Source organism: Larimichthys crocea, chromosome XX, assembly GCF_000972845.2.
Source record: "Larimichthys crocea isolate SSNF chromosome XX, L_crocea_2.0, whole genome shotgun sequence".
In the NCBI taxonomy this organism is placed as follows: domain Eukaryota; kingdom Metazoa; phylum Chordata; class Actinopteri; family Sciaenidae; genus Larimichthys; species Larimichthys crocea.
The window spans coordinates 4,028,262-4,046,926 of record NC_040030.1 but is presented as its reverse complement, the minus strand read 5'-3'; the positions used below and the strand labels follow the sequence as shown (position 1 = coordinate 4,046,926).

Genomic DNA, 18,665 nt, shown 5'->3' with positions numbered 1-18,665 from the left:
TGGTTTGTCCATTCTAGGCTCCTGTAGAAACCTGGTGGTTCAACGTGGTGGAAGATCTCTGTTGATTTCAAGGCAACAAAAACAGAAATATTCAGATTTCCAGGTGATTTTACACTCTTTAGGAAAAGCATATTATATTTCAGTTCTGCCATATTCTGTAAACAGAGCCCCAGTAAAACTTACACATTGGACCTTTAAGGGGTTAAACATGGTTAAAACGGACACACCTTGGCTTACTCATTACATGTTTCCTTTCCTTTCTGTCTCTTCAGAGAAGCCGCCACACGGCATCACAAGCATCCAGCGACGACGTCCGACGAGAAGGTGAAGATGAACCGGCCTTTCTGATCAAAGCAGCCCGTCTATAAAGCTCAAGGCTGGCCTTCCTTGGCGGGTATGTTGCCTTTATTCTGAGGGTGTGCACAGACACACACACACACACAGTCCTTCTTCACCCTCTAACAGTGAGAAATGCCTTCAATCAGGATGCACAAACCTGCCATCTTTCTTTATTTATTTATTTTTTGGCATTTTAAATCAACCGTCTGCTTCACCTGCATCTGGAATCCTGCACCCGTCTCCTCGGGGGTGCTGCTTACATATAACCAGGTTGACGGTGTCAGCGTGCCGGCAGGGTGTTAATGCACTGCTTGTTAGTTTTAATTAAGTAGCCTATAGCCTTAGTGATCAGCGAGATCAAGGGCAGTAATTTAAATAAGAAGCACACCAGGTCTCCAGTAAACTGCAGGCGAGAGTGTTGGCTCCAGCTCCTGCTCCCTTTTTTCCCCCTCCGTCACCTGGCCTCATTAATTCAAAACATCTTTGCCTTTCGGTCGACACCACACCTGTCAGAACATAGCCCACTCCTCAGTCAGTCCTGGCATCAGTGGTCTCCTAATTTTATTTTCACAACCGACCAACTTTCTGTCTCAGCAGAGAGCCACAGGCGTCTGCAGAGTTTATTTGGTCTGTGTCTACACGATAAAGAGGAAAGTTAGGTGAAGGACAACAATCTGGTGGAGGAGACTGATCAGGAGGAATAATGATAATAAGGCTAATAAGGTATCTCTCCCCAGCACATTGTTAAAGAGTTTGCATGTCGCCTATGAGGCTGCTTAAATTAAGCCACATCCAGCAGGTTTTTTTTTTCCCCCCTTCTTCTTAATATTGAATATGCAAACATATTTTGACAACGAATAGTGTAATTGCAGATGATGCTGTAGGCCTGTCTTTAAAAGGGAAAAGCTTTCAGAATATTCAAACTCCCCTTCCTTTCACATCGCACCCCGAACAGCTTTTTTTTTTTTGAAAAGCTGATGTTTAAAAAAGAATTGATAAAGAGAAGAGAGAAGCTCCGCGGGGCAGAGGGAGATAGACGAGAAGGTGCTCTCGGGCTAAATACAGTCTGACGCAGTCAACGCATCTGATGAAAGGTCGGGATATTGTTTCGAGACTAAGCAGAATGAAAGTTACAGATTGTTTCGGGAAAAAACGGCTCGATCGTGCAGTTTTATGACTTTTGTTCAAGAGAACAGACACTTATCAGTGTCCAGATTTTTCTCATAGAAGTGTTACAGGACCGGGTTTGTAGATTACAACCCCCTCACCTCACCATGCAAAGGTGAGTCACGACCCGGTGTTTAGTTTGTCTGTTCTGCGCTACTGTAGTAACATAACAGTTCAAGATGTTGGACTCCGTAAGGGAACACAAACATCACGATTCTTATTTTCAGGTGTTTATACGCTCATAAAAACAGACTTATGCATATTATATTCCATTTCTGTCACATACTGTAAATAGCCGCCCTACATTTGGCACACTGGACCTTTAAAATGTTATCAAACGATCCAGTTTGATATAATTTACATTCATTACTAATGATAAGAGACTGACACATTGGATTTAAGCTATTTTCACTGTCTATTTTTTTTTATCTTTTTATGTACTAAGATTGGTCTAAAACATCCCTTTAAACACTAAGATTATGTCCTAATGTGGTCTACTACAACTTTATTTGAAAAAGCAGATGCATCATGGGTTTAAAAAATGTAGTTCATCCAGCCACAACCCCCATAACAGCTGTCACAGGTAAATAACAGCAGCAGTCTCCTGACGAGTTATTCAGTTTTGACTTTCCACCTAATTTCAGACAAAATAATACCAAGGTTGAAGTTGAACTCAAATTTGACAGAAAAATAAATAAATCAGCTTCTTCTTAAAAAAAAACGAGATGTGGTTGAAAGCTCTGGAAAAGGTTGATAAGGGAACTTTGAGTTCAGGATTATTTGTCAATTTGTTTTCCAATTACCCCAGATGTAACCTCTTTTTTAACATAACTTTAAGCCTTAATATAACCTGAACAGGTGAGTTGTATATAAATTCACCCTCAGTACAGTTGTCATGAACGGGGAAATTAGCTACAGAGACCAAAACTGTTTTTTGTACCAGGCTGTAAGCATGTTTATTTCTGCTGTGAAGTTGGACATTTGAACATGGGGACTTATGGAGACTGACTTAACTTATAAGTGAATGGAACTATGAATTAAATTAAAGCAGAAATATTAAATACTTTACCCTTTTTTTCCTTTTTCTTGGGGTCCAGTTTTGTCCTGCGGAGCCCTCAGAGGATTATTCATGATCAAAGATGTTGGCTAAACACACAGACTGATAGAAAACCCTTTCTGTAGCCAACTAAAACACATTAGGACATTATACATAGCAGGCAGGAGTCACTGTGATTACAGATAACCTGATAAATAATAATTCCAAACGCACTTATTCAAATGCCAGTTGCAATTCTCAAACATTTCCATCCGAATCCCCGAGACCCGAGCTCAAACATAAAATCACGACGCACTTAGGCCGCTGCTCATTAGACACTATAATCTTATCTGCTTCTGTTCCTTCACAAACATATCCATCGCAAACTGTTATCCATGAAAACACACCGTGTTATTGTTAGATGTGCCTGACCTCAAAGTATTTCTTCCAACCAAAACAACAGGTGTAAGATGAAAAGTGCGACAGAGAAAGTGCTGTTGTTCTTGCGACTGGAGTTGTACAATAAGGATTTGATTGAAGTGTTACCTTTTGACCTCACCGGCGAGGCACTGTGGTAGCTTGGTAGAGTCTTCCTCTTGATGATTACAAACCTGAACGTCTGATGATCAAAAAGAGAAGCACGCGTCGAGGTTTGCCCCCACCTAAAGGAAAACCGTAAACTGCATGTGAACTGTTGCTGTAACTGTATAGTTCAGTATATATCAAACATATACATCAACACACACACAAAAAAAAGGCTTAACAGATTTGGCTTGCGTCCTCGCAACATCAACTTCTGAGTTTTTAAGATGAGAGGAACAAAAATACTGCGCCACAATCAGTACCTAAACTCATGTGGAAAACATTCCTTATCAATCGCCGACATGCAGCACCAAACTGCTACCGTCTGTCCGCTCAGGCCAGTGTCATTTCTTTTTGAGGAGTAGATCCCAAAACTAAAAGGCAGCAATTCTCCTTTGATTGGTCTTATCACAGAGCAGAAATCTCTGGACTGTGTTGTGGCCCGTCATTAAGTCAGATCAGAGTTTACGCATGTTGCCGCCAAAGCTATCAAGAGGACGGTGATGTCGTGAGTATGTTTGCATTTATTAAATGAAAGATTTAGATAAATCCACATCTACTCAAATACTGCACTTGGGTACAAATTTGAGGTTCTACTCCACTACTTACTTTGCCAGCTCTATGTGAGACGAGTTAAATCTGGAGCAACTGGACTTTGTTTGTAGGGATCTGTGAAGACGTTTCACCTCTTATCTTAAGAGGCTTCTACAGTTGGATGTGAAACGTCTTCACGGATGCCTACAAACAAAGTCCAGTTGCCCCAGATCGAACTAATCTCAAAGAAAGATGACCTGGATGACTTAAGAACCTTCAGAGACTTTTTGACAGCTTTAGGTACTTTACAAAACATATGAAGATCATATAAAACATCATATTTCATGTTCTACCCAAAAGTTTATACAAGTACAGATTTAATTTTCTGTCATTCATAATCGACTATCTCAGAACCTATCGGCCTCTGAGGGCAACGGCCAATGTTTCCGGGTTTCCGGTATATCCGTGCCAAGACTTCCTCACATTTCTGCTAATCTCTATGAACAGATATCTGCATATGAATGCAGATGCAAGTGAAATAAAAATCTAATAAAAACCTAAATTGTCGTATGATGATAGCTGATGGGTTTCAGCCAACGCATCCCACCTCCACATGGACGTTTGCAACCAGCGAGCTTGCTTGAACATGATTGGTCCAAACCACTCAGACTATAAACACAACGCCCCCGGTGCCAAAAGATTCTGCATTCATATGCAGATATTTAAAGGTTATTTACAGAATATAATCTTCATAACTCTGTTTTCATTAGTGTTTAATCATCTTAAAATGAACCTTTCATATCTACAGACACCGTGGGTCCTCTTCCACGTGAGTCCACCATGTTTCCACTGTAGCCCAGGACAGACAAACTGGCCAAGTCCTTAAATGCTAAGGGTGAGGTGAGAGGGTTGTAATCAGCAACTAGATGCCGCTAGATCCTGCACGTCGGTCAAATATTTCATGGTTCCAGCCTCTGAAGTGTGAAGATTTGTTGAATTTAGACGTTTCAACTGTGGGTTGTGTCACTTTGAGCTCCACCTCAGACTAATCTAATGACATAATATGTATAACAGTATCAGAGGATACTTTAAAGTACAGTTTCCTGTGTATACTCACGTGGGTTTTACTTGTAACAGAGTATTCTTACAGCGTGTTCTTAGTACTTTTACTCCGGTAAAGGATCTGAATACTTCTTCCACCCCTGAATATCCCCAAATATCCCCAGCAACAAAAAAAGGACCAACCTCTGTTGAGAAAACTGCAACAAAAGCAGGCCTTCTTTTTTGTATTCATGGATGTCAGCCTATCTGCTGAGAAGTGGAGGGAGATGGATGAAAAAGGGAAGAAAGAGATTGAATGACTAGAAACCCCACAGGCATCTGCCACTCATCTGCCACTCAACCGATGCAGATCCAGTTTGATTTTTAACTCCTTTAATACTTGATTGTATTATCTGGGGCGTGATAAAAATAAGTCAGTGTTTCAGCCCGAGAGCAACAAAGTGTCAGTCAAGACGCCGCGACGTAGATATGCTAAAAGGCTTTCTGTGCTTCTGGCGCAGACAAGCAGATACAGAGCAGATTATGCTTTATTAGCTGTTCATGGAGACTTAATTGTGAGATCAAAGTTAACAGTGTTCCATCGGTGCGAGGCAGAGCAGATTTCATTAGGCTGAGAAATATCAGTGCAATAATAGTGTCATCTGCACGCAGCAAGTTTAGAACTCGGGGTATCTTAATAATATTTTTTGGGGGGGGAGAAATTGGATCAGGAAATTCAGCTGCGTGCCGTCTGTTGGATGCCAAAATATATTAAAAATGAGCGCAATATTAAGAAGATTACTAAATGACAAATGCAACTGAATTCAAAAGAGCTGCCCTGTCCGGTTAGAGAGAGAGGGCGAAAACGAAACTCCCAGTGAATGGAGCCCAGCTGTACATATATACCGTGGGATCACATTTCATTGTATGTCGCACGACGTACTGCATGAATGATAAATTGCTATGAATACCTTGAGAAACAAAGACATGAATAGTCCATTACTCACAGATCGGGAGATGAAGAGAAACGAGAGCTCGGCTTGCGAGAAGAATTGGGAAGTTTGGAGTCTTGAAAGACGCCAAAGAAGTCAAAACTAAAAGAGGAAGGACACAGGAGGAGAAAATGTTGTCTGGGCCTGTTTCAGCTTGTAACGGGCAGTCACTTTTAATAGAAACATTACGTCTTTCCACCGGGCACGGGTCTGTTGGCTCGATGCAGCGTTGCTTTGGTAGTAGGCTACATAGTCAAGTGTTTTTACGATGGTTCAAGTTTTATTTTGAAGGTTTAACCGGATTCTCTGTGCCTTTTCTCAATCGGCAACTCGATCTGCTCTGTGCTGCTTGACGCTGCTGGTCGGGACTCATAAAAAACAATAAATAAATAAACCAGCCGTGCATTCTTTGCGGAGAAGTTGCTTCTGTTGGAATCACAAGCATTGACTACAGGCCTTGTCCGGTGGAATCAAGCTGTTAGCAGTTTGTTCATTTTATTGGGGTGAGGAAGAAAAAGTAGTTGAGAGGCGCTGAGGTCAGAAGCCACGTAGAACTTGTCCACACACCTACGGCAAGTATGATGAGACAACATTAAAACAGGAGAATCTGCCTGTAGACTATAATAGATCAGTGGACAGTGTTTTATCTTCTACGATAACCCAGATCATCTTCAGACATTGTTTAGGTGGTGTTCCCTGCTGCCAGATCTCAGCCGTTAACTTATTGAGTACAATGTTACTACTACCGACCAGTGAGGGAGGAAGTATTCAGAGATAATATGTAACATCTCTGCATTAAAATGTCTAAAAAAAATACTCACAATGTGAGTCGTGTACTCACATTGCCGCTCAGGAGGCAGAGCGGATCATCCACTAATCAGAAGCTCGGCGGTACGATCCCCGGCTCCAACAGTCTGCAAGATACTGAACCGCAAATATGCCATCAGTGTGTGAGTACGTGTTCATGTGATTAGTTACTTTCTCATGAGCAGTTGGTATCTTGCATGGCAGCCTCTGTCTTCAGTTTATGAATGGGTGAATAAACTAGAAAGGCACTATGCAGAGAGAAAATCTGCAATTTTATTTTATTCCTTCCTGCCTGTCGTTGCTGTAACTTCCAGGTAAAGACAGGTGAGGAAGAAAGTTCACGACTGGACAAGATGTAAGATGAATAAACTGCCTGAGTCACGTCAGACAGTTAACAAAGAGAACAACGACTCCCATGTTGCTTCAGGATGTCATCAAATTTGGAGATGGTTGGAAAAGTAACCAGTAACTAAAGCTGAATCCTTGAAAGTACCTTGAATTCATACTTAAGGTACTTGAGTTAGTTAGCTACTGACAGGAGTGATTGTCAAAATTCTGAACATAAGATCCAAGATGTAATAAACCAAAATCAGCCCAGTCCGCCGTGTGAACGTGGCAGCATTATGATTTATGTCTCAGCAGCCTTACCTGAGACCAGCGTGCCCTTTTCCCTGCCAGTCAGATAGACGTCCTCTCTGCAGACGGCGTGTTCTTGAATTACACATCGGGATTGGATTTCTCCTGGAAGAGAGCGGACTTTCTTCGACTCAATTCAGTTCACATCACACAAAAGTAACCTCAGTTACAAGGCCGGGGGTTGAGGAATGTCATTTGGGTTACAGCGTCGATGTTACCGGACGCATTTCGAAGTCAAATCAGAACTATGCTTCTGAATCATTCAGTCCCGGCATCCTCTCTGTGGCTGCCAGGTAGATTGACAGGCCACATACTAACATGAGCCTTTCACAGGAGGTGTGGTAGACCGCCACTGTTGCCGTGGCGCTGACCCCACATGACCCCTGCTGTAACTGGCCTGGTCTCACATGGCCCGACTCATTTTTTATGTCTTATCTGAGCGACGACGTCCTTTCTGGCCCGCCTCAAACGTCACGCACACGCGTATCAGTTTACTCAAATACATACAAAACACCCACGCGAAGCCAGCTCGCCGCAGTCTGACGGCTCTTTGACCCACATGCTGCTTGGCAGATAAGCAGCCATCCTCGGCAGGGAGGTGGGGTCGGCCCGTCGAGGAGGTGACACCCGCGACCTCGTGGAGGTGTAGGTCGGAGGTTGGGGCTAATGGCATCAATCGAGGGTTGTTTTTAGGAGTGAAGAGAGGAAGTCTGATACCTACTTACCTTTAAGACAGGAATCTCCGCTCCGTCACTCCTCCTCCGTCATCCTTCAGGTGCAGTCAGTGCGTTTGTGGAGGCTGAAGATGAAGGGAGAGTATAGTTAGTATATTTTCTATGCATTCATGAGAAATATGTACATGTGCCTCCAAGTTTCCTCCAGAAATGTTTCATTTTATTCTTCTTATTTTATTTTTACTACAGTGACAATTTGAATTTATTTGCTATTATCTGTGATAATAGCAAATAAATCCAGGTGAATTGAGGTTTTTCTGGTGCATAGTCAATCAAATTTCAGAGCCAACATCAGTAAACTATAGACATCAGTGTGTTGGTTAACAGAAAACACAATTTTTGGACTTGAAATCTGTGTAAAACTGTTTAAATCCTTTGAAAATTTCCACATTTGTTTCAGTGAAAATTAAATAAAAAAGTTCCAGCCTGTCAGATTTAAGAGGCTGTATTTTCTCTCTCGTGCACTCATTATGTTTTTGTTACCTTTTATGTCTACTTTATATTCTGAGTCCACCATGTTGAATCTCCATTTCTACACTAGCCTGGTCCGGACTTTCACAGAGGGTGAGGCGAGGGGGTTACAACCAGCAGCTACACTGCCACTAAATCCAATATACTGCACCTTTTAAATATGAAAAAATACACTAAAATACACCATAGATTTGCAGTAAGGAGCTCCTTTAAAGGTAAAATTAAGAGACAGGGGTCACAGGCTGTCTTTAAGGTGGAATAAATCGTTATTTAAGGGTTCAAACTGTGGGAACCATCATCCCCACCTGCGTGACCCTCAGCGCCGCCCTTACTCAACATCATTCGACACACACCTGGGGGGCCGCGGCAGGTGATTCTGTTGTGTACGTGCAACAAGTGTGTGACAACGAGGCCGAATGAAACAAATCAAAGGGCATAAGAAAGGGGGGTTGCAGACGGACGGCATAATAGTGTTGTGTCACTCTGTGGTTTTTTTTTTTTGGAGAAAGAGAAAGATGAAATGGGCTTTTAGTCAGCGGGGGAAACTGAGGGAATCAAACACTTCCTGGCTTTAAAGTGGAAACAGCGGAGACTTCCTCCCTCATATGCAGGTAGAGGAGGCACCATCAGGGAGGAACAAAGACGCAGAGTCTAAACATGAAGCTTTACGCCGTCACCATCTCTGTCTTGGAGGCACACAAGACAGAGTGCTTGTGTGCACGAGTGTGTGTGTGTGTGTGTGTGTGTGTGCGTGAGCTTGTCGGCCTCTCCTGGGGTGGTAACACACACCACGACGGTGCAACGAGGAGGAGGGGGTGGAGGGCAAGAGGCTCAGCGGCTATTTCTGTGGAGCTCATTCCACAACCGGTCACAGGGTTAAGTGCCGCAGTCATACACACACATGCAGACGCACACACATATGAACACTGGAGCCATTGAGTCGAATGTACAGAGTAGACGCCACCATGAGGGGGGGGGGGGGGGGGGGTCCTCACACACTCACAAACACACACACACACACACACACACACATATATACATGGTGAGCAAGACCTGAAAGGAGAGTGTGTGTGACCACACAAGCTGCTGAAGCTTTATAGCAAATCACATCAACACAATGTGTGGCTAGGAAGTAGATGTGCCTAAATCTTGAAGTACAAGTACCTCAAATTAACAAATTCTACTTAACATTGTACTTTCTGCTCCACTACATTTGTCTGACCAAGTTACTTCTCAGATTTTGTCCAGTGAAAATTAAAACAATTCTTCCGACTGCCATGTCTTCTTAGCTCTTTCTGTCAACGTCCCGCTTGCCCGGCTCCAGTTCTGGCATGACGCTGGCTCCACTCTCCATCAACATTCACCGACTCCCTGGGTCTGAAAGGACAGATAGAAGAGGAGCTTTTTTTTTTGAGCTAACAGCAGCTACAGTTGTCAGCAGTTTACTTCACTGTCGATCGGGAAACTCTGTCAGTCCCAGATTTACTCTTTTCCGGCGGCTTCTTGCTCACTCACTCTCTCCCTTTTCTCTTCTTAGCTTCCTCCGTCAACGTCCTCTTCAGTCTCCTCTCCTCTGCCATTATGTCCATAGAGGCTGCTGAGCCTGGTTACATTGTCCACTTGCCCCAGCTCCTGTTCTGGCACGACACCAGCTCTGCTTCCCGTCAGCATTTCCTGTAAACCTCCTCTTCTTCTTCCCGGTGCTCTGAGCGCACAGTCTGGGCGGCCCGGCTAACAAACTGAGCTAACAGCAGCTACAGTTTACTTCACTGTCCATCAGGAAACTCTGTAAATCTCAGAGAGTTGAGGCGGAGCAGCCGGAGGACATCAGAGAGGAAAACCAGAAAACATTTTCTCCATAAAATATGATCCAGTTTCACCAGAATCAGTGAAATAGTTGCTGCTGTGTGACTTCGTACTTCTCGTTACATAGCGTGAGAACAGATGAGACACCATTCACCTGATTACAAGTCAGCGTAACATCAACAGGATTTAAAAATCTGTTCGTTTATGACAGAAAAGTTGAACAACGTTGCTTTAAAAGGTTAACAGCGAGTGATCGTTTAGCTTTTGAGAGCAGATCATGTAGACCGACGCGTCACACACCAACGCTCTACTATTACACACCTACAGACGGCTGCATTGTGGACATGCTTCCAGTGGAAGCTAGTGTGGTACTGTAGCTTGGCTGGGCTGCAGAGCATCTGTCTTTGTGTCTTTGTGTCTGGGGTAAACCCCTGCTGCTGCCGAGCCTTTGTCTCCTCCTGATCGGCTCTAATGCTGCAGCACTAATTGTTTAACACAGAAACACGTCTTTTCTCCCTTTAATGTTTTTGTTTTTATTGTCGTCGATGCATTTATTACAAAACCTTTGTGGATTTTGAACACACGCCTCCCTCCCCTCCTTCCTCCTCCTTCATCATCCTCTCCCTCTCCCTCTCTCTCTCTCTGTAAAATGCCCGCCCTGAGAAAGAAAGAAAGAAAGAAAGAAAAAAGAAAAAACGTGAACATCAGCAGAAAAACGGATGTCTGGCAAGTTGCATCATTTTCAGAAACAAACAGTGTGAAACGGTGTTAGCCAGCCTATTAGCATATATACATAAAGACCGTGCGTGCGTGCCCGTCTCCAAAATAAAAGGAAAACACAAAAAGAGGCGAACGTTACTCTCCGCTACCCGTGACGGAGGTTTCTCAAAGAGATAGCGCTCTGGGTAAACATGTGATCGCCACAGATCCAATCAGCTCAAACAAAGGGGATAAGCAATGGAGCCGGGTGAATTCTATCATGTGTGTGTGTGTGTGTGTGTGTGTGTGTGTGCACCGTAATGTAGGTGTGCATCTGTACTATAGTGTGCCGTGTTGTTCGTAGTAAAAGTGCAGAAGAAAAGAGAGAGAGAGCCAGGCACCACTGTTATCATTTGCATCATAATGGTAAACTGATATGAATAGCGCCGCGTCGTCGTCGATGCTAAGCTCTTAACGTGCATGGAAATTGCTTACCTTCAAGAAATGTGTCGCCACGTTTCGTGTTGACGCGCATTGTTTCGTGGTTTCATCATACTTTTTTTTTTTTTCAAACAAACAAACAAAAAAAGTCTCACCGAGGTATCGTAGGAGTGATTTAGAGATGCGTCCGCCTCCTGAAATAGGTAACATGAATATACCAAAAGACGGAAAAATTTGGGTTAACTTTTCATTCTGGGGTTTGTTTGTCGCTTAACACAGTTTGAGAAATAAACTGACAAACTTTCACCAGAGGAGAGAAGGATGTGCTGACGGAGGCCTCGATGCAGTAGACACGAGTTTTCCTCCTTGTGGTTCAAGGGTCAAGATTTAGTCACAAAGACTGCACTGATTCATCACAACCAGGAGTTTATCTCCAGATGTTTGGGTCGTTTCTAACCGCTATGACGCTCTCCGAGTTAACTGAGAGACCTGGAAACACTGAACGAGCGGTCAAGACGTTGTAAACAGACCCCGGGATTCGTCAAACTTATGTGGGAGAGAAAACAAAAGACAACACTAGTTGTAATTAATTTGTTATTTGCACCATTAAAAGCTTAATACAAGCTGATTCTGTTTCATTATCTGATTCATAGACCCCGTCTTAAAGGGGGTCCGGCAAAAGGCAGTGTCGCCTCACAGCAAGAAGGTTCTGGGTTCGAACTCCACGAGCCAGCTGGGCCTTCTCTGTGGCAGGAGCTTGGACTTTTCCATGTGCTCCGCCTCTTTTGCCTGATCAGATGTGCTTCCAGTGCCAAAATCTTGGAGGAGAAAAGATTTGAGAGCACTGTCGCCTTACAGCGAGAAGGTTCCTGGTTCATGGATTCTCTCCGACAGTCCAAAGACATGCAGGTTAATCGGTGACTCCAAACTACCCGTAGGCGTGATTGTGAGCGTGATGAACTGGCGACTTGTCCTATACCTCTTGACCAATGTTTGCTGGGATCGGCTCCAGCCCTTCGTGAACCTGGTAAGGAATGAAAACCACACAGCAAAGAGTTAAACTAAGAGTTTACAGCCAGCCTAAGTTGCTGATATTTAGCAGGTGTTGTGCAGGTATTTGCGAATTAGCACCAAATAAACCAAGTGAAGCCAATGAAATGTCAGTTATTTAGAGTATTTGAGCTGATATTGATTCAACTTACTAACACATAGCACCAAAAGTGGGATGAACTAGAGTTTATACAGACCCAGGAGCTCTTTATTTCCCAAGCAGCTTAATCTGAACATGATCATAAGTAGGAATGAGCCAAAACATAAAAAAAACCCAAATTTTGTTTGATTTTCATTTTTAAGTGACTATTTTTAACCCGCCTGTGAATTCAAACCACTTTTTAATAGTAACGGGAATAAAGTTCATTAATTGATATTATAATTCAAAAGACGTGAAAACATTAGAGGACACATCCAAAGACACAGATCACCCCCTCCCGTTCCTTTCCCATCCAACCGCCCCCCCATCCTCCTTCCCTACAGTACCCACCTCTGCCTCCTCCCTCCATCATCTCCCCAGGAGGCTACAGAGGCCCTGTACATCCCCGATAAGACCTTCTCAGAGGGACAAAGGAGGAGGAGGTGGTGGTGGTGGTGGAGGGGTGGGGGTAGTATGGGTGGTGGTAGTTGTGGAGAAGGAGGAGGAGGAGGGTAGGGGGGGCTTCAGGGTCACCTCAATGGCGCGCTCCTGATAGGCGCTATCAGCTTATGCTAATCACCAGCTAAGTGTTTCAGGACGAGAGGGAGCGGCGGGGCGCTATCCTAAAACACGCGCCTCCTACTTAACCTGCGCCGTATCGCGATGAGCCCCGGCTCATTCAAACCGCCGCCGCTCTTTATTTAAAGAGTGACAACAGTGACGAGACACGAGAAAGAGAGAGAGAGAGGGTCCAAATTGATTAATCTTGTCACAAATTGATGTTAAGCGCCGTCGCAGATACCGCACCTTGCTCTCTCTCTTTCTTTTTTGGACCAACTTGGCTTTTTAAAGGGTATTGTTCTGCCAATAATGGCGAGGACGGGGGAGGAGGGGAGTGTCGGAGCCGCTTTTGGATGTCTGACTGGATGGCGTGAATACAGAGCGGAGCGTGTAATGTAATGTAAGGCGCCATTGTTACCTGGGCTTTACTGTACATGACAGGTGAAAGATAAAAGAAGTGCGCAGGCCAAGCTCCAACTCAACCTATATTTCAAGATGAAAAAACTCACGCTGATAAACGCATCTCGGGAACAGAAGACTTAGATAAAAGTCCCAGTGAAAGTAGAACGGGAGACTTCAGAGCCTAAGTGAAGCGTTTACCCAAGGATGAGTCCTTTAGTTCAATCACTTCACTACAAACCTTTTTTATAACTTTATGTATGCCCTTTCCATAGTCACGACAGTCTAACAAAAGTCCACTTAAACTGCTGTTATTCATGCACTGTCCCTTAAACCAAATTTACGTTCTCGATCAGAAAAGTTTAACTTCCTCTGTAGCTTTCAAGTGGATGGAGTTGGACCCATTTCCCCTGGAGACAGCTCCAGCTGTTATCATTTGACACAAGTGTAGAACCTCTTGGTCAGGTGATAACAGGTGGTGTTGAAAGTTCAGAGAAAAGAGGATCTCTACTGATGTTCAAAACATTTCGGGGGGGTTAAAATAATGTTTCTAAGGACTTTTAGGGGGGATATCATGATAATTTATTAGAATCAAATAAAAGATTACTTTGCAGGAGTTTATTTAATGCAACACCGAGTAGAGATTGGTATTTTTGCAATTAAGCACCCCCAGTTTCAGAGTGTAATCCCACTACTCTTCTCTTGCCAACCACTAAAAGTCAGCCCCAGATTTTCTCTTAGCTTCCTCTGTGAACATCCTCTTAGATCTTTTCACCTCTGTCGTTATGTCCATAAAGTCTGCTGAGCCCAAATACATTGCCTGCTTGCCCAGCTCCTGTTCTGGCACGACACTGGCTATATGAAAACAGGCTTATACATTAGAGACCGCCCCTTTATTTCAGTTATTTCCTCTCTTCCTGCTCAGGTCTTTCACATTAAAAGTCCTCCAGCAGCTCAAAAAGCATAATCCTTACTTCCCTTCCTCCCCTGTGTGCCTTTCATGTGAAACATCAACAGGAAGTGGAGCATTGAAAAGACAAACTCAGAGAGCGGTTTGACCTCATGTTGTTGTTGTACCGACGTGGAGATGTACAGTATGCTTCCAGCCCACCTTCCCTCACTGTTTATTTTCCCTGGCCTCTATTAGCGACCCGGCCTTTGACTGACTGAAAGATTTCAGCATTTTTATCACCTCACAGCTTCTCTCATCTCGATAAGACGAGCAGCCGGACGCTATGCAGAGCGACCGCTGTGAGTAAATTAAAACCCTGAGTTGTAAAAGTCAGGGTGGTGGACAAGAATAGGATTTCGAAAAAGTGAGGTGGACATGACCCCCTCCTCCTCCTCCTCCTCGTCCTCCTCCTTCCATCCCCAGTGGAAATTACGTCTTTTCGCCATCTCCTGACAACTGGCTTCTGCCCGTAAACTCTGAAAATGAAGTTTGGTGCGGCGCCATATCTCCTCCTCCCCTTGCCTGTCCATCTGTGTTTTCTCCTCCTTCTCTCCTCAGTCTCTACTCCTGTTTAGATAGAGGAGCTTTGGGGAACCCGGGGGACAGGAGGTGAGGTCCACAGATAGAGGACCCCATTGTGGTCCAACGGGAAATGCATTGTGGCTGGATTTGTCCAGTTTTATGTAAAAGCAATACTCTTTTCACCTGAACTAATACAAGCTGTGGCGTAAGCCCCTTACTGCCATGTGCTGCATTTTTCCCCTAATCTCTCTGGATTCAGCAGCGTCCCCACATACCTCAGGGCACTCACTGATAAAGCCTTAACTCTATACCACTCTCCCTCTCTCTCTCTCTCCACTCCCCCAGCCTCGTTTGCAGTCTCTCGCCCCTCGTCTGCTTCCCCCCTTCCTCCTGCCCCCCAGTCCTTCCTCTTTTCTCTTTCCCAGGACACCGATGAAGCAGCCTAGCAAAAAATTAAAGTGATCAAGAGATTTAGAGGAACGAGGAGAAAATCACTTTGTGAATTCCATCTAGGAGAGGAGATGAGAAATGTTGAGGGAAAAGAGGGAAAATGAGTCGAGTGAGAGAGTGAAAGGAGAGACAGTGGGATTTTTCTGAACTTGGGGAGTAAATCAACTTCAGCATCGTCTGCTATTATGGAGCCACACAGACCGCGGTCAGCTACACGCAACTGATTGATTTCCAGGTCAAATTATACGTGAGTTTCTGTGTGACATATATAAAAAGTGTACAAGACACAATTATTACAGTTACAAGAACATCCCATGTCTGTTTGGTTTGTCAGTGCCTTCCTAAATGACCCATGTGGCCGATCTGCCACCTCTATTGCTGAGTTCTGATAGTTGTTTATATCGTTAAAAGAAAACAGTGTTGACTGAATTGGGATACGATCGATGGTTTCCTCTGTCAAAGTCCAAAAGTTTGAACTCTTTTCGATCTGCCAACTCTATGTCTAAGGTTAGGATCATGGTGAGATCACAATTCAGGAAAAGATCGTGGTCATGGTTGGAAGAAACCAATGTTTAAGAATCAGGGTGCAAGTTTTACTTTCTGGGGTCAAAGTTGGACACTTTGACCCTTCTCCCATCTTTGATTCTGAGTGCAAACCGTATCAATTTGTAGAGCCACAAATAATGTCAACCAAAACCTTTTGGAAAAGTTGTTTTACGCATTTCAATGAATGGCATTCGTCCAGTCTACGGCAGCTTGATCAGCGACCCAACGCAATCAATTCAATCTAAGACGCTGTAGGTATCCCTGTAGCATCGTTTCTGGATGTGCCTTCTGCCGTAATGTTTTTAAGTACGGTGATATAGTTTAAAGAACAAGAACTGGATGGATGGATGGATGGATGGATGGATGGATGGATGGATAGGTCAAACAAATCCACTTTCTTTCATCCAGAAGGCTGCTGTTTGTGACGTCAACCCAAACTGAGATCTTTTCCTAAACCTAAACAAACTGCGTCTTTATAAATTCATAAAATCAAGTGAAATATTTCTCAGCAAAAGTCAAACCCAGTGTTGCCAACTGAACCAGACATTGCATATTGATTGGTATTATCTCGACTATGGAGTCCTGCACATGTAAGCACATGACAGCATCTGTCCAAACCGCCATATTTGAGTTGGGAGTGAGAACGTGTTGGTTTTTCTCCATCCTACATGGAAGCTGAAAGTTTTTTGCGTTGAGAGTTTGTCATGTTGCTGAACTGAATGGAAATACATGAAAACAAACATACATAAATTATGCAAAAGTTACTGATACAAAGTTCTCCTCATATATTTCCATCCTTTTCTATAAATAGCTTGTCAAACGTCAACTGTCTTCTTCCAAACCACCCTGTTGGGCCGGTATAACAACACCTACGCCTCACAGAAATCATGCACTTTAACATTTTCTTAGATTTTTGAGGAGCTGTTCCTCAAACCCAACTTTAAAAGACATATTTAACATGCCCGTCACCCCCTCGCCATTTCTGTTTCTAGCACTGCTTAAATATTCTTCTGCAAGCACATATTCCTACTATTTCATGCCTCCGGCTTTTGTGTAACTGCTTTTCTTACATCCCACCAACATCAGCTGATTGAGGAGAAAAAAGCTCAAGAGCTCAAGATGTTAAAAAATAAAAAGGACAGATGGCATTTTCATTACAAGCCTAATCCTGCGTTTAAGCTGCTCTAATATCTCCGAGTCGCATTTTGCCAGTTCCCCCCTTAGATTCCCGCAGATTTTAGAGTTCTCTCGAGGCGTCTGCAGTTCGCCGTGCACAGGTAGGAAGGAAGGCGGCCCCTTTTCTCCCATCAGCCGTGATTTGTCAAAGCAATTTGAGTTCTTGCAGAATCTACTGTAGGTCCTCGTCTTTAAGCGAGCGCGGAAAAGCACATAGCGCTGACAGAATCTTTATTCAAATGAAGATCCTGTCAAGAGAGATTAACTGTTCATGAGCCCACACAGGGATCTCCTTGCCAAAAACTACAGATATTATAACACTGACTAGTGCTTTAACATCACGTTATGTCCTCAGAGGTCTTCCTCCCTTTCCTGCTCTTCAGCATGACTTTTAAAAAATGTTACTTTCCCTTGTTTTTCCTTCTATCTTTTCTTAATCTACCTCAGGCCCGTGAGGCCGTGTGTGTTTCTTGATGTAGAAAGTGTCTCCTCTGAAGGGGCCCTAACAAATGCGAATTCGTCCTCTCTCTGAATTTAAGCGTAAGAATGCAATATCTTCCCCTTCTCCTTCACCTCGTCCTTGCTTTGGTCCTTGCTTCTCTTCCTCCTCACTCGCCGCTCTGTTTTTTTTTTTTTTATCTCGTCCTTGTGCTCGTCCTCTCCCCTCATCCTCCTCCTTCTTCTGGTGGAGACTCGAGTGTCCTTTGAAGCCATTTTTTGTTCTCGGTTTCTTTTTCTTTGCTGTTTCAGGTCGAGCACAGAAGACACACCAAACACAGGCGGAAATATCTGGATGTCTGTGTAAAACTAATGTTTTATACAGCGTGTCTGCTGAATCATAAATTTAATACTCTATTACAGTGTTTTACATGATATTTAAGAGGAAACGTGTCCATAGTTTGTGTTACATTTGGTTTGATCTAGTTTCAGACTGATACTTAATATCAGACACATTATCAACAGTCTCTGCAGGGTTCAAATGACGTACTATTATTTTTAAAATCAATTCTTTCTCGTCTATATTTAATTGTTTAGGCCATCAAACGTTAAAAATGTTACAATTTCCTTAAACAAGCCACCTGTAACAACACCGACCTGTCAATCAAAGCGTCCACGCTCTTAATCCTGCATAACTTTAAGCCTTAATATAATGTGAACAGGTGAGTTGTATATAAATTCACCCTCAGTACAGTTGTCATGAACGGGGAAATTAGCTACAGAGACCAAAACTGTTTTTTGTACCAGGCTGTAAACATGTTTATTTCTGCTGTGAAGTTTGAACATGGGGACTTATGGAGACTTCTGGAGCCAGCCTCAAGTGGACTGCAGTTTTTGGCACTTCACTTCAACAGCCACGGACGTCGACACTTGATTAATTTACATAAGTAGTGCTTAGTAGTTTGCTGATAATCACACAAATGCTTCAAAATCAAAGCAGTCACGTGGAAACAGGTGAAAGGTGACGAAGCCGTGCGTCTCCCTGGGTGGGAAGCGACGGCGGTGGCGGCGGATTGGTGTGTGTGTGTGTGTGTGTGTATCCACATATCACCGCTCTCCATCAGAAAATTTCTATCAGCAGATAAAA

At 43.5% G+C, this 18,665-nt stretch overlaps 1 long non-coding RNA gene across 1 annotated transcript in view; it reads left to right on the top strand.

Annotated features, from left to right (window-relative positions):
• Positions 1-18,665, top strand: part of LOC113744105 (uncharacterized) — a 33,321-nt gene continuing 14,656 nt past the window's right edge. The window contains exons 1-2 of the long non-coding RNA XR_003461292.1: positions 1-103; positions 273-394. This is a non-coding gene — a long non-coding RNA (uncharacterized LOC113744105). The remainder of the gene's footprint in view (positions 104-272; positions 395-18,665) is intronic.